Source organism: Triticum urartu, chromosome 3A (assembly GCF_056163025.1).
Source record: "Triticum urartu cultivar PI428250 chromosome 3A, HENAU_Tu73, whole genome shotgun sequence".
Taxonomy (NCBI): domain Eukaryota; kingdom Viridiplantae; phylum Streptophyta; class Magnoliopsida; order Poales; family Poaceae; genus Triticum; species Triticum urartu.
Window position 1 is genome coordinate 334,450,918 of NC_141875.1, and position 16,879 is coordinate 334,467,796.

The window sequence follows — 16,879 nt, forward strand, 5'->3', positions numbered from 1 at the left end:
ACATAAAGATTGATATATTGGAAGCCTATGCTTGGATATCGGAAGTGTTCCGGGTGAAATCGGGATTTTACCGGAGTACCAGGAGGTTACCGGAACCCCCCGGGAACTATATGGGCCTTAATGGGCTTTAGTGGAAAGGAGAAAAGGGGCAGCCCAAGGTGGCCGTGTGCCTCCCCCTTCCCCTAGTACTATTAGGACTAGGAGAGGTGGCCGCCCCCCCCTCTCTCTTTCCCCCTTGGGAATCTTATTTGGAATAGGATTGGGGGGGAGTCCTACTCCCGGTAGGAGTAGGACTCCTCCTGCGCCCTCCTCCTGGCCGGCCGCCCCCTCCCCCTTGGCTCCTTTATATACAGGGGCAGGGGGGCACCTCTAGACACACAAGTTGATTCTTGAGATCGTTCCTTAGCCGTGTGCGGTGCCCCCTGCCACCATATTCCACCTCGATCATATCATTGTAGTGCTTAGGCGAAGCCCTACGTCGGTAGAACATCAAGATCGTCACCACGCCGTTGTGCTGACGAAACTCTTCCCTAACGCTTTGCTGGATCGGAGCCCGGGGATCGTCATCGAGCTGTACGTGTGCTAAGAACTCGGAGGTGCCGGAGTAACGGTGCTTGGATCGGTCGGATCGGGAAGACGTACGACTACTTCCTCTACGTTGTGTGATCGCTTCCGCAGCCGGTCTGCGTGGGTACGTAGACAACACTCTCCCCTCTCGTTGCTGTGCATCACCATGATCATGCGTGTGCGTAGGAAAATTTTGAAATTGCTATGTTCCCCAACAGTGGCATCTGAGCCTAGGTTTTATGGTTTGATGTTATATGCACGAGTAGAACACAAGTGAGTTGTGGGCGATATAAGTCATACTGCCTACCAGCATGTCATACTTTGGTTCGGCGGTATTGTTGGACGAGACGACCCGGACCAACCTTACGCGTACGCTTACGCGAGACCGGTTCCCCCGACGTGCTTTTGCACACAGGTGGCTTGCGGGCGACTGTCTCTCCAACTTTAGTTGAACCAAGTGTGGCTACGCCCGGTCCTTGCGAAGGTTAAAACGGAGTCTATTTGACAAACTATCGTTCTGGTTTTGATGCGTAGGTCAGATTGGTTCTTGCTTAAGCCCGTAGCAGCCACGTAAAACTTGCAACAACAAAGTAGAGGACGTCTAACTTGTTTTTGCAGGGCATGTTGTGATGTGATATGGTCAAGACATTATGCTGAATTTTATTGTATGAGGTGATCATGTTTTGTAACCGAGTTATCGGCAATTGGCAGGAGCCATATGGTTGTCACTTTATTTTATGCAATGCAATCGCGATGTAATGCTTTACTTTATCACTAAGCGGTAGCGATAGTCGTGGAAGCATAAGATTGGCGAGACGACAATGATGCTACGATGGAGATCAAGGTGTCGCGCCGGTGACGATGGTGATCATGACGGTGCTTCGAAGATGGAGATCACAGGCACAAGATGATGATGGCCATATCATATCACTTATATTGATTGCATGTGATGTTTATCTTTTTATGCATCTTATCTTGCTTTGATTGACGGTAGCATTATAAGATGATCTCTCACTAAATTATCAAGAAGTGTTCTCCCTGAGTATGCACCGTTGCGAAAGTTCTTCGTGCTGAGACAGCACGTGATGATCGGGTGTGATAGGCTCTACGTTCAAATACAACGGGTGCAAAACAGTTGCACACGCGGAATACTTAGGTTATACTTGACGAGCCAAGCATATACAGATATGACCTCGGAACACGGAGACCGAAAGATCGAGCGTGGATCATATAGAAGATATGATCAACATAGTGATGTTCACCAATGAAACTACTCCATCTCACGTGATGATCGGACATGGTTTAGTTGATTTGGATCACGTGATCACTTAGAGGATTAGAGGGATGTCTATCTAAGTGGGAGTTCTTAAGTAATTTGATTAATTGAACTTAAACTTATCATGAACTTAGTACCTGATAGTATCTTGCTTGTTCATGTTTGATTGTAGATAGATGGCTCGTGCTGTTGTTCCGTTGAATTTTAATGCGTTCCTTGAGAAAACAAAGTTGAAAGATGATGGTAGCAATTACATGGACTGGGTCCGTAACTTGAGGATTATCCTCATTGCTGCACAGAAGAATTACGTCCTGGAAGCACTGCTGGGTGCCAGGCCTGCTGCTGGAGCAACACCAGATGTTATGAACGTCTAGCAGAGCAAAGCTGATGACTACTCGATAGTTCAGTGTGCCATGCTTTACGGCTTAGAATCGGGACTTCAACGACGTTTTGAACGTCATGGAGCATATGAGATGTTCCAGGAGTTGAAGTTAATATTTCAAGCAAATGCCCGGATTGAGAGATATGAAGTCTCCAATAAGTTCTATAGCTGCAAGATGGAGGAGAACAGTTCTGTCAGTGAGCATATACTTAAAATGTCTGGGTATAATAATCACTTGATTCAGATGGGAGTTAATCTTCCAGATGATTGCGTCATTGACAGAATTCTCCAATCACTGCCACCAAGCTACAAGAGCTTCGTGATGAACTATAATATGCAAGGGATGAACAAGACTATTCCCGAGCTCTTCGCAATGCTGAAAGCTGCGGAGGTAGAAATCAAAAAGGATCATCAAGTGTTGATGGTTAACAAGACCACTAGTTTCAAGAAAAAGGGCAAAGGGAAGAAGAAGGGGAACTTCAAGAAGAACAGCAAGCAAGTTGCTGCTCAAGAGAAGAAACCCAAGTCTGGACCTAAGCCTAAAACTGAGTGCTTCTACTGCAAGCAGACTGGTCACTGGAAGCGGAACTGCCCCAAGTATTTGGCGGATAAGAAGGATGGCAAGGTGAACAAAGGTATATGTGATATACATGTTATTGATGTGTACCTTACTAATGCTCGCAGTAGCACCTGGGTATTTGATACTGGTTCGGTTGCTAATATTTGCAACTCGAAACAAGGACTACGGATTAAGCGAAGATTGGCTAAGGACGAGGTGACGATGCGCGTGGGAAACAGTTCCAAAGTCGATGTGATCGCGGTCGGCACGCTCCCTCTACATCTACCTTCGGGATTAATATTAGACCTAAATAATATGAGTAATATCTTTTATGGTCATGCACCCTTAAAGAGTGGTCTATTCTTATTGAATCTCGAGAGTAATGATACACATATTCATAATGTTGAAGCCAAAAGATGTAGAGTTGATAATGATGGTGCAACTTATTTGTGGCACTGCCATTTAGGTCATATCAGTGTAAAGCGCATGAAGAAACTCCATACTGATGGACTTTTGGAACCACTTGATTATGAATCACTTGGTACTTGCGAACCGTGCCTCATGGGCAAGATGACTAAAACACCGTTCTCCGGTACTATGGAGAGAGCAATAGATTTGTTGGAAATCATACATACAGATGTATGTGGTCCGATGAATATTGAGGCTCGTGGCAGATATCGTTATTTTCTCACCTTCACAGATGACTTAAGCAGATATGGGTATATCTACTTAATGAAACATAAGTCTGAAACATTTGAAAAGTTCAAAGAATTTCAGAGTGAAGTTGAAAATCATCGTAACAAGAAAATAAAGTTTCTACGATCTGATCGTGGAGGAGAATATTTGAGTTACGAGTTTAGTGTACATTTGAAAAATTGTGGAATAGTTTCGCAACTCACGCCACCCGGAACACCACAGCATAATGGTGTGTCCGAACGTCATAATCGTACTTTACTAGATATGGTGCGATCTATGATGTCTCTTACTGATTTACCGCTATCGTTTTGGGGATACTCTCTAGAGACGGCCGCATTCACGTTAAATAGGGCACCATCAAAATCCGTTGAGACGACGCCTTATGAACTGTGGTTTGGCAAGAAACCAAAGTTGTCGTTTCTGAAAGTTTGGGGCTGCGATGCTTATGTGAAAAAGCTTCAACCTGATAAGCTCGAACCCAAATCGGAGAAATGTGTCTTCATAGGATATCCAAAAGAAACTATTGGATACACCTTCTATCACAGATCCGAAGGCAAGACTTTTGTTGCTAAATTCGGAAACTTTCTGGAGAAGGAGTTTCTCTCGAAAGAAGTGAGTGGGAGGAAAGTAGAACTTGACGAGGTAACTGTACCTGCTCCCTTATTGGAAAGTAGTACATCACAGAAAACTGTTTCAGTGACACCTACACCAGTTAGTGAGGAAGTTAATGATGATGATCATGAAGCTTTAGGTCAAGATACTACTGAACCTCGTAGATCAACCAGAATGAGATCCACGACAGAGTGGTACGGTAATCCAGTTCTGGAAGTCATGCTACTAGATCATGATGAACCTACGAACTATGAAGAAGCGATGGTGAGCCCAGATTCCGCAAAGTGGCTTGAAACCATGAAATCTGAGATGGGATCCATGTATGAGAACAAAGTATGGACTTTGGTTGACTTGCCCGATGATCGGCAAGCAAATGAGAATAAATGGATCTTCAAGAAGAAGACTGACGCTGACGGTAATGTTACTGTCTACAAAGCTCGACTTGCTGCGAAAGGTTTTCAACAAGTTCAAGGGGTTGACTACGATGAGACCTTCTCACCCGTAGCGATGCTTAAGTCTGTCCGAATCATGTTAGCAATTGCCGCATTTTATGATTATGAAATTTGGCAAATGGATGTCAAAACTGCATTCCTGAATGGATTTCTGGAAGAAGAGTTGTATATGATGCAACCGGAAGGTTTTGTCGATCCAAAGGGAGCTAACAAAGTGTGCAAGCTCCAGCGATCCATTTATGGACTGGTGCAAGCATCTCGGAGTTGGAATAAACGCTTTGATAGTGTGATCAAAGCATTTGTGTTTATACAGACTTTCGGAGAAGCCTGTATTTACAATAAAGTGAGTGGGAGCTCTATAGCATTTCTGATATTATATGTGGATGACATATTACTGATTGGAAATGATATAGAATTTCTGGATAGCATAAAGGGATACTTGAACAAGAGTTTTTCAATGAAAGACCTCGGTAAAGCTGCTTACATATTAGGCATAAAGATCTATAGAGATAGATCAAGACGCTTAATTGGACTTCCACAAAGCACATACCTTGACAAGATTTTGAAGAAGTTCAAAATGCATCAAGCAAAGAAAGGGTTCTTGCCTGTGTTACAAGGTGTGAAGTTGAGTCAGACTCAATGTCCGACCACTGCAGAAGATAGAGAGAAAATGAAAGATGTTCCCTATGCTTCAGCCATAGGCTCTATCATGTATGCAATGCTGTGTACCAGACCTGATGTGTGCCTTGCTATAAGTTTAGCAGGGAGGTACCAAAGTAATCCAGGAGTGGATCACTGGACAGCGGTCAAGAACATCCTGAAATACCTGAAAAGGACTAAGGATATGTTTCTCGTATATGGAGGTGACAAAGAGCTCACCGTAAAAGGTTACGTTGATGCAAGCTTTGACACTGATCCGGACGATTCTAAGTCGCAAACCGGATACGTGTTTACATTAAATGGTGGAGCTGTCAGTTGGTGCAGTTCTAAACAAAGCGTCGTAGCGGGATCTACATGTGAAGAGGAGTACATAGCTGCTTCGGAAGCAGCAAACGAAGGAGTCTGGATGAAGGAGTTCATATCCGATCTAGGTGTCATACCTAGTGCATCGGGTCCAATGAAAATCTTTTGTGACAATACTGGTGCAATTGCCTTGGCAAAGGAATCCAGATTTCACAAGAGGACCAAGCACATCAAGAGACGCTTCAATTCCATCTGGGATCTAGTCCAGGTGGGAGACATAGAGATTTGCAAGATACATACGGATCTGAATGTTGCAGACACGTTGACTAAGCCTCTTCCACAAGCAAAACATGATCAGCACCAAGGCTCCATGGGTGTTAGAATCATTACTGTGTAATCTAGATTATTGACTCTAGTGCAAGTGGGAGACTGAAGGAAATATGCCCTAGAGGCAATAATAAAGTTATTATTTATTTCCTTATATCATGATAAATGTTTATTATTCATGCTAGAATTGTATTAACCGGAAACATAATACATGTGTGAATACATAGACAAACTTAGTGTCACTAGTATACCTCTACTTGACTAGCTCGTTAATCAAAGATGGTTATGTTTCCTAACCATGAACAAAGTGTTGTTATTTGATTAACGAGGTCACATCATTAGTTGAATGATCTGATTGACATGACCCATTCCATTAGCTTAGCACCCGATCGTTTAGTATGTTGCTATTGCTTTCTTCGTAACTTATACATGTTCCTATGACTATGAGATTATGCAACTCCCGTTTGCCGGAGGAACACTTTGTGTGCTACCAAACGTCACAACGTAAATGGGTGATTATAAAGGAGCTCTACAGGTGTCTCCAATGGTAGATGTTGGGTTGGCGTATTTCGAGAATAGGATTTGTCACTCCGATTGTCGGAGAGGTATCTCTGGGCCCTCCTGGTAATACACATCACATAAGCCTTGCAAGCATTGCAACTAATGAGTTAGTTGCGGGATGACGTATTATGGAACGAGTAAAGAGACTTGCCGGTAACGAGATTGAACTAGGTATTGGATACCGACGATCGAATCTCGGGCAAGTAACATACCGATGACAAAGGGAACAACGTATGTTGTTATGCGGTCTGACCAATAAAGATCTTCGTAGAATATGTAGGAGCCAATATGGGCATCCAGGTCCCGCTATTGGTTATTGACCGGAGATGTGTCTCAGTCATGTCTACATTGTTCTCGAACCGTAGGGTCCGCACGCTTAACGTTACGATGACAGTTATTATGAGTTTATGCATTTTGATGTACCGAAGTTAGTTCGGAGTCCCAGATGTGATTACGGACATGACGAGGAGTCTCGAAATGGTCGAGACATAAAGATTGATATATTGGAAGCCTATGTTTGGATATCGGAAGTGTTCCGGGTGAAATCGGGATTTTACTGGAGTACTGGGAGGTTACCGGAACCCCCCGGGAACTATATGGGCCTTAATGGGCTTTAGTGGAAAGGAGAGAAGGGGCAGCCCAAGGTGGACACGCGCCTCCCCCTTCCCCTAGTCCTATTAGGACTAGGAGAGGTGGCCGGCCCCCCCTCTCTCTCTTTCCCCTTGGGAATCCTATTTGGAATAGGATTGGGGGGGGGGAGTCCTACTCCCAGTGGGAGTAGGACTCCTCCTGCGCCCTCCTCCTGGCCGGCCGCCCCCTCCCCCTTGGCTCCTTTATATACAGGGGCAGGGGGGCACCTCTAGACACACAAGTTGATCCTTGAGATCGTTCCTTAGCCGTGTGCGGTGCCCCCTGCCACCATATTCCACCTCGATCATGTCGTTGTAGTGCTTAGGCGAAGCCCTACGTCGGTAGAACATCAAGATCGTCACCACGCCATCGTGCTGACGAAACTCTTCCCCGACGCTTTGCTGGATCGGAGCCTGGGGATCGTCATCGAGCTGTACGTGTGCTAAGAACTCGGAGGTGCCGGAGTAACGGTGCTTGGATCGGTCGGATCGGGAAGACGTACGACTACTTCCTCTACGTTGTGTGATCGCTTCCGCAGTCGGTCTGCGTGGGTACGTAGACAACACTCTCCCCTCTTGTTGCTGTGCATCACCATGATCATGCGTGTGCGTAGGAAAATTTTGAAATTACTACGTTCCCCAACAAATCAACATTTAATATTGTTGGGTACATAAACGAGATCGAACTAAATAACTTGTTGTGGTGTCTCATCAATATGCAACTCGTTGCATGTTGAGCTCCACTTAATTTGTAGGATTGTTTGTGCATTTTTTCCATGCCATGCCTCATTAAAACCGGACATGCATCATAATTGTTTGCGCATCATGCCATGTCTGTGGTGGTTGTTTACTATGTCATTTGCTTCTTTCCGGTGTTGCTTCTTCGGGTTGGTTCCGATAACGTCGCGTTTGTGAGGACCCGTTCGTCTACGTCCGTTCATCTTCTTCATGGACTCGTTCTTCTTCCTTGCGGGATTTCAGGCAAGATGACCATACCCTCGAAATCACTTCTATCTTTGCTTGCTTAGTTGCTCGCTCTTTTGCTATGCCTATGCTGCGATACCTACCACTTGCTTATCATGCCTCCTACTTTGTTGAACCAAGCCTCTAACCCACCTTGTCCTAGCAAACCGTTGTTTGGCTATGTTACCGCTTTGCTCAGCCCCTCTTATAGCGTTGTTAGTTGCAGGTGAAGATTGAAGTTTGTTCCTTGATGGAACATGGATATGTTGTTCCTTGTTGGAACATGTTTACTTGTTGGGATATCACAATATATCTTATTTAATTAATGCATCTATATACTTGGTAAAGGGTGGAAGGCTCGGCCTTATGCCTGGTGTTTTGTTCCACTCTTGCCGCCCTAGTTTCCGTCATATCGGTGTTATGTTCCCGGATTTTGCGTTCCTTACGTGGTTGGGTTATAATGGGAACCCCTTGACAGTTCGCCTTGAATAAAACTCCTCCAGCAAGGCCCAACCTTGGTTTTACCATTTGCCACCTAGCCTCTTTTTCCCTTGGGTTAGGCCAGCCCAAGGGTCATCTTATTTTAACCCCCCCGGGCCAGTGCTTCTCTAAGTGTTGGTCCAACCCAGAGCACCGTGCAAGGCCATCCCTTGGCAACTTGGGTTACGCCGGCTCCTGTACGCTTAGCTTATCCGATGTGCCCTGGGAACGAGATATGTGCAGCTCCTATCGGGATTGTCGGCACAGCTGGTGGTCTTGCTGGACTTGTTTTACCATTGTCGAGGATGTCTTGTAGAACCGGGATACCGAGTCTGATCGGAATGTCTCGGGAGGAGGTCTATTCCTTCGTTGACTGTGAGAGCTTGTGATGGGCTAAGTTGGGACACCCCTGCAGGGATTGAACTTTCGAAAGCCGTGCCCACGGTTATGGGCAGATGGGAATTTGTTAATGTCCGGTTGTAGATAACTTGAACCTTAACTTAATTAAAAATGAATCAACTGCGTGTGTAACCGTGATGGTCTCTTTCCGGCGGAGTCCGGGAAGTGAACACGGTTGTTGGAGTTATGCTTGACGTAGGTTGTTTTAGGATCACTTCTTGATCATACTTTTATCGACTGTGCTTTGCCTTCTCTTCTCGCTCTCATTTGCGTATGTTAGCCACCATATATGCTAGTCGCTTGCTGCAGCTCCACCTCATACCTTTACCTTACCCATAAGCTTAAATAGTCTTGATCGCGAGGGTGCGAGATTGCTGAGTCCCTGTGGCTCACAGATACTTCCAAAACCAGCTTGCAGGTGCCGATGAGACCGTGCAGATGACGCAACCAAGCTCAGGAGGAGCTCGATGAAGATCTTGTCCTTTGTGTTGTTTCGTTCTAGTCGATCAGTAGTGGAGCCCAGTTGGAGTCGATCGGGGACCATTGTCGCATTTGGGGTTCTTCTTTTATTTTGGTTCCGTAGTCGGACCTTGATTGTATTGTATGATGTAATGCTTTATTCATGTATTTGTGTGAAGTGGCGATTGTAAGACAACTATGTATCTCTTTCCCTTATGTAATACATGGGTTGTGTGAAGATTACCTCACTTGCGACATATGCCTTCAATGCGACTATGTCTCTAAGTCGTGCCTCGACACGTTGGAGCTATAGTCGCATCGAGGGTGTTACAGCGGCGTCTTCCCAGTGCGGAGGCAGTACTTCGCCTCCTCCGCCTCGCAGCGCTTGACGTACCGATCTGCCTCTTGCTGGCGGACGCGCGGACGATCTTGCCATTTTGTTGGGTGCCCACCGGAGCTCCTCGTCGGTGGCACGCTGGAGCTTATTGGCCCACCTCCACGCAGCGACGAGGCGCCCAACGCCAATGACCTTGCTCACGAAGTACCCGTCTTTGTATACCTCCTCGGCAGGACGACGCGTCCGGCCCCAAAGCTCCGCCGCCTCCTTTTTCCAGGCGGCATCACGGGCTTCACAGGTCGCCTGGTACCTAGCTTCCTCCTCTGCCATCTCCTTCTTGAACGCCACTTGCCTAGCTTTCTCAGCCGGCGGCAGCGACTTCCACAGACAAAGATTGTACTGGCCCCAAAACCAATCCAAAGTTGGGGGGTCCGGCGCAACCTCGTCAGGCGGCGCGTAGGGGTCCTCATCGCTGCTAATCAAGTGAGCATCCTCCGGGGGGGGGACTCCTCGTCGGCGCGTGGCCAGACCGGCGGCGCCATGGCAGAGATTTGAGAGAGAGAGAGAGAGGGCGAGCGTGGAGAGGATGTAGATGAGAATGCAGCCGGGGCAATGTGAGCAAGGTAGTATTTATTGGCGGCCGGAATATAGATCGACGGGGACAGTACAAACGCCGGTTGCCTGAATTTATGAGTATTGTAGTTTGAATTACACACGATTCCCGCAGCAAAATCCGTGTGTGAACATAATAGCCAAAATCCGTGTGTGAACATAATAGCTGACGGTTTCCAATGCAGAATCGTGTCTGATTAATAATCCCCGCCATTCACCTACCAAACCTCGAGCCGCGAGATAGACAGCAGATCATGTGGGGGCCGATTGTCTTGCCAGATCTTTACATTTCCTTTTTAGAACACCAGATATTTACATCGTCTAATGATTTTTTTAACTCTCACACAAGTACACAAAATATGATTTTTCAAATCGTTATGGTTAGGCGTTGCATGTAGATGTAGTTCAAATTTGAATTATGGTCATTAAATGGTTTGAAAATCACTTAAATGTCTTTAAAAGGTCAAATGACCCCTAAAATTTTCCAAATTTTCACAAGACAGTTGTATTAGTGGACGTTAAACATAGAAAAAAATTGAAGGCCGTAATAGGAAGCTATCTCCCGTTCGTCATCACACATGCATTGTTCCCTCTCGGAACCATGAACCTTCTAGTGAGTTGCTCCGGTTTGTGAGGGGTGTCTGTCCAAACTTTTGTCAAATAGGCCAATTTTTATACCACATCATCTGGTGTCATGACATTAAATCAAGCAAGGTTTCATGTTTTTCTGATCATTTTTTAATTTTTTGGAATTAAAATGCCATGCTACTCCATGCGTACGTATGCATGTTTCCATGTCGTGAGACAAATATGTTTGAAAATTCCTTCTAATTTACTTCACATGGAATTAAGTCACACACAAGTCCACAAATATCATTTGTCAAACTGTTATGGTTAGGCGTTGCATGTAGATGTAGTTGAAATTTGAATTAAATGGCTAGAAAATCACTTAAATGTCTTTAAAATGTCAAATGACCCCTAGAATTTTCCAAACTTGCACATTACAGTTGTAGTAGTGCACATTAAACATAGAAAGAAATTGAAGGACGTAAGAGGAAGCTATCTCCCATTCATCATCAAACATGCATTGTTCCCTCTTGGAACCACGAGCCTTCTAGTGAGTTTCTCCAGTTTGCGAGGGGTGTGTGTCCAAACTTTCGTCAAACAGGCCAATTTTTTTACCACATCATCTTGGTGGCATGACATTAAATCAAGCAAGGTTTCATGTTTTTCTGATCATTTTTTAATTTTTTTGGAATTAAAATGCCATGCTACTCCATGCATGTGTGCCCATGCCTTGAGACCAATATGTTTAAAAATTCCTTCTAATTTACTGCACATGGAATTAACTCGCACACAAGTACACAAAAATATGATTTTTCAAACCGTTATGGTTAGGCATTACATGTAGATGTAGTTCAAATTTGAATTACGATCATTAAATGGTTAGAAAATCACTTAAATGTCTTTAAAAGGTCAAATGACCCCTGAAATTTTCAAAAATTTCGCATGACAGTTGTATTAGTGCATGTTAGATGTACAAAAAAAATTGAAGGCCGTAAGAGGAAGCTATCTCCCTTTCGTCATCAAACATGCATTGTTCCCTCTCGGACCAACGAACCTTCTAATGAGTTGCTCCGGTTTGTGTGGGGTGTGTGTCCAAACTTTCGTCAAACAGACCAATTTTTTACCACATCATCTTGGTAGCACGACATTAAATTAACCAAAGTTTCATGTTTTTCTGATCATTTTTTAATTTTTTTGGAATTAAAATGCCATGTCACTCCATGCATATGTATGCATGTGTCCATGTCGTGAGACCAATATGTTTGAAAATTCCATCAAATTTACTGCACAGGGAATTAACGAGCACACAAGTACACAGATATGATTTTAGAAACCGTTTCGGTTAGGCGTTGCATGTAGATGTAGTTCAAATTTGAATTACGATCATTAAATGGCTAGAAAATCACTTAATTTTTTTAAAAGGACAAATGACCCCTAGAATTTTCAAAAAATTCACATTACAGTTGTAGTAGTGCATGTTAAACGTAGAAAAAAATTGAAGGACATAAGAGGAAGCTATCTCCCATTCATCATCAAACATGCATTGTTCCCTCTCGGAACCACAAGCCTTCTAGTGAGTTGCTCCGGTTTGTGAGCGGTGTGTGTCCAAAATTTCGTCAAACATGCCAATTTTTTTACCACATCATCTTGGTGGCATGACATTACATCAACCAAGGTTTCATGTGTTTCTGATATTTTTTAAAACTTTTGGAATTAAAATGCCATGTCACTCCATGCATACATATGCATGTGTCCATGTCGTGAGACAATTATGTTTGAAAATCCCTTCTAATTTACTGCACATGGAATTAAGTCACACAAAAGTACAGAAATATGATTTGTCAAACCGTAATGGTTAGGCGTTGCATGTAGATGTAGTTCAAATTTGAATTAAATGGCTAGAAAAGCACTTAAATGTCTTTAAAATGTCAAATGACCCCTAGAATTTTCCAAAATTTCACATTACAGTTTTAGTAGTGCACGTTAATCATAGAAAAAAATTGAAGGCTGTAAGAGGAAGCTATCTCCCGTTCGTCATCAAACATGCATTGTTCCCTCTTGGAACCATGAGCCTGCTAGTGAGTTTGTCCAGTTTGTGAGGGGTGTGTGTCCAAACTTTCATCAAACAAGCCAATTTTTCTACCACATCATCTTGGTGGCATGACATTAAATCAGGCAAGGTTTCATGTTTTTCTGATCGTTTTTTTAATTTTTTGGAATTAAAATGCCAAGCTACTCCATGCATGTGTGCCCATGCCTTGAGACCAATATGTTTGAAAATTCCTTCTAATTTACTGCACATGGAATTAACTCGCTCACAAGTACACAAAAATATGATTTTTCAAACCGTTATGGTTAGGCGTTGCATGTAGATGTAGTTGAAATTTGAATTACAGTCATTAAATGGTTAGAAAATCACTTAAATGTCTTTAAAAGAACAAATGACCCCTGAACTTTTCAGAAATTTCACATGATAGTTGTATTAGTGCACGTTAGACGTAGAAAAGAAATTGAAGGCCGTAAGAGGAAGCTATCTCCCTTTCATCATCAAACATGCATTATTCCCTCTCGGGACCACGAACCTTCTAGTGAGTTGCTCCGGTTTGTGAGGGGTGTGTGTCCAAACTTTCGTCAAACAGGCCAATTTTTTACCACATCTTCTTGGTGGCATGACATTAAATCAACCAAGGTTTCATGTCTTTCTAATCATTTTTTTACTATTTGGGAATTAAAATGCCATGTCACTTCATGCATATGTATGCATGTGCCCATGTTGTGAGACCAATATGTTTGAAAATTCCTTCTAATTTACTCCACATGGAATTAACTCGGACACAAGTACACAAAAATATGATTTTTGAAACCGTTATGGTTAGGCGTTGCATGTACATGTAGTTCAAACTTGAATTACGGTCATTAAATGGTTAAAAAATCACTTAAATGTCTTTAAATGGTCAAATAACCCCTGAAAGTTTCAAAAAAATTCACACTACAGGTGTAGTAGTGCACGTTAGACGTAGCAAAAACATTGAAGGCCGTAAGAGGAAGCTATCTCCCGTTCGTCCTCAAACATGCATTGTTCCCTCTCAGAACCACGAGCCTTCTAGTGAGTTGCTCCGGTTTGTGAGGGGTGTGTGTCCAAACTTTCGTCAAACATGCCAATTTTTTTTACCACATCATCTTGGTGGCATGACATTACATCAACCAAGGTTTCATGTGTTACTGATATTTTTTAAATTTTTTCGAATTAAAACGCCAGGTCACTCCATGCATACATATGCATGTGTCCATGTCGTCAGACAAATATGTTTGAAAATTCCTTCTAATTTCCTGCACATGGAATTAAGTCACACACAAGTACACAAATATGATTTGTCAAACCATTATGGTTAGGTGTTGCATGTAGATGTAGTTCAACTTTTAATTAAATGGCTAGAAAATCACTTAAATGTCTTTAAAAGGTCAAATGACCCCTGAAATATTCGAAAAGTTCACATGATAGTTGTATTAGTGCATGTTAGGCGTAGAAGAAAATTGAAGGCCGTAAGAGGAAGCTATCTTCCGTTCGTCATCAAACATGCATTGTTCTCACTCGGAACCACGAACGTTCTAGTGAGTTGCTCCAGTTTGTGAGCTGTGTGTGTCCAAACTTTCATCAAACAGGCCAATTTTTTTACCACATCATCTTGGTGGCATGACATTAAATCAAGCAAGGTTTCATGTTTTTGTGATCATTTTTTAACTTTTTGGAATTAAAATGCCATGCTACTCCATGCATGTGTGCCCATGCCTTGAGACTAATATGTTAGAAATTTCCTTCTAATTTACTGCACATGGAATTAACTCGCACAGAAGTACACAAAAATATAATTTTTCAAACTGTTATGGTTAGGTGTTGCATGTAGATGTAGTTTAGTTTATAATTACGGTCATTAAATGGTTAGAACATCACTTCAATGTCTTTAAAAGGTCAAATGACCCCTGAAATAGTCGAAAATTTCACATGAGAGTTGTATTAGTGCATGTTAGATGTAGAAACAAAATTGAAGGTCGTAAGAGGAAGCTATCTCCCGTTCGTCATCAAACATGCATTGTTGCCTCTCAGAACCACGAACCTTCTAGTGAGTTGCTCCGGTTTGTGAGGGGTGTGTGTCCAAACTTTTGTGAAACAGGCCAATTTTTTTACCACATCATCTTGGTGGCATGATAATAAATCAACCAAGGTTTCATGTTTTTCTAATCATTTTTTTAATATTTTGAATTAAAATGCCATGTCACTCCATGCATACGTATGCATGTGTCCATGTCGTGAGACCAATATGTTTGAAAATTCCTTCTAATTTACTACACACGGAATTAACTTGCACACAAGTACACAGATATGATTTTTCAAACCGTTTTGGTTAGGCGTTGCATGTAGATGTAGTTCAAATTTGAATTACGGTCATTAAATGGCTAGAAAATCACTTAAATTTTTTAAAAGGTCAAATGACCCCAAGAATTTTCAAAAATTTCACATTACAGTTGTAGTAGTGCATGTTAGACGTAGCAAAAAAATTGAAGGCCGTAAGAGGAAGCTATCTCCCGTTCGTCATCAAACATGCATTGTTCCCTCTCGGAACCACGAGCCTTCTAGTGAGTTGCTCCGGTTTGTGAGGGGTGTGTGTCCAAACTTTCGTCAAACATGCCAATTTTTTTTACCACATCATCTTGGTGGCATGACATTACATCAACCAAGGTTTCATGTGTTTCTGATATTTTCTAAAAAAATTCGAATTAAAACGCCAGGTCACTCCATGCATACATATGCATGTGTCCATGTCGTCAGACAAATATGTTTGAAAATTCCTTCTAATTTCCTGGACATGGAATTAAGTCACACACAAGTACACAAATATGATTTGTTAAACCTTTATGGTTAGGTGTTGCATGTAGATGTAGTTCAAATTTTAATTAAATGGCTAGAAAATCACTTAAATTACTTTAAAACGTCAAATGACCCCTGAAATATTCGAAAATTTCACATGAGAGTTGTATCAGTGCACGTTAGACGTAGAAAAAAAATCGAAGGCCGTAAGAGGAAGCTATCTTCCATTTGTCATCAAACATGCATTGTTCCCTCTCAAAACAACGAACCTTCTAGTGAGTTGCTCCAGTTTGTGAGGGGTGTCTGTCCAAACTTTCGTCAAACAGGCCAATTTTTTTACCACATCATCTTGGTGGCATGACATTAAATCAAGCAAGGTTTCATGTTTTTCTGATCATTTTTTTAACTTTTTGGAACTAAAATGCCATGCTACTCCATGCATGTGAGCCCATGCCTTGAGACTAATATGTTTGAAAATTCCTTCTAATTTACTGCACATGGAATTAACTCAGACACAAGTATACAAAAATATGATTTTTCAAACCGTTATGGTTAGGCGTTGCATGTACATGTAGTTCAAATTTTAAGTACGGTCATTGAATGGTTAGAAAATCACTTAAATGTCTTTAAATGGTCAAATAACCCCTGAAAGTTTCAAAAAATTCACATGATAGTTGTACTAGTGCACATTAGACATAGAAAAAAAATTAAAGGACGTAAGAGGAAGCTATCTCCCTTTCGTCATCAAACATGCATTGTTCCCTCTCAGAACCACGAACCTTCTAGTGAGTTGCTTTGGTTTGTGAGGGGTTTGTGTCCAAACTTTCGTCAAATAGACCAATTTTTTTACCACATCATCTTGGTAGCGTGACATTAAATTAACCAAGATTTGATGTTTTTCTGGTCATTTTTAAATTTTTTTGGAATTAAAATGCCATGTCACTCCATGCATACGTATGCATGTGTCCATGTCGTGAGACCAATATGTTTGAAAATTCCCTCTAATTTAGTGCACATGGAATTAACTTGCACACAAGTACACTGATATGATTTTTCAAACCGTTTTGGTTAGGCGTTGCATGTAGATGTAGTTCAAATTTGAATTACGGTCATTAAATGGCTAGAAAATCACTTAAATTTTTTAAAAGGTCAAATGACCCCAAGAATTTTC

The 16,879-nt window shown here is 42.4% G+C and overlaps 1 long non-coding RNA gene across 1 annotated transcript; it reads left to right on the forward strand.

The window, feature by feature from the left end:
* Positions 1-7,675: 7,675 nt before the first annotated feature.
* Positions 7,676-9,568, forward strand: LOC147979627 (uncharacterized). Its single transcript, XR_015599721.1, has 2 exons — positions 7,676-8,005; positions 9,278-9,568. It is a non-coding gene; the product is annotated as an uncharacterized LOC147979627 (long non-coding RNA).
* The last annotated feature ends 7,311 nt before the right edge of the window (positions 9,569-16,879 follow it).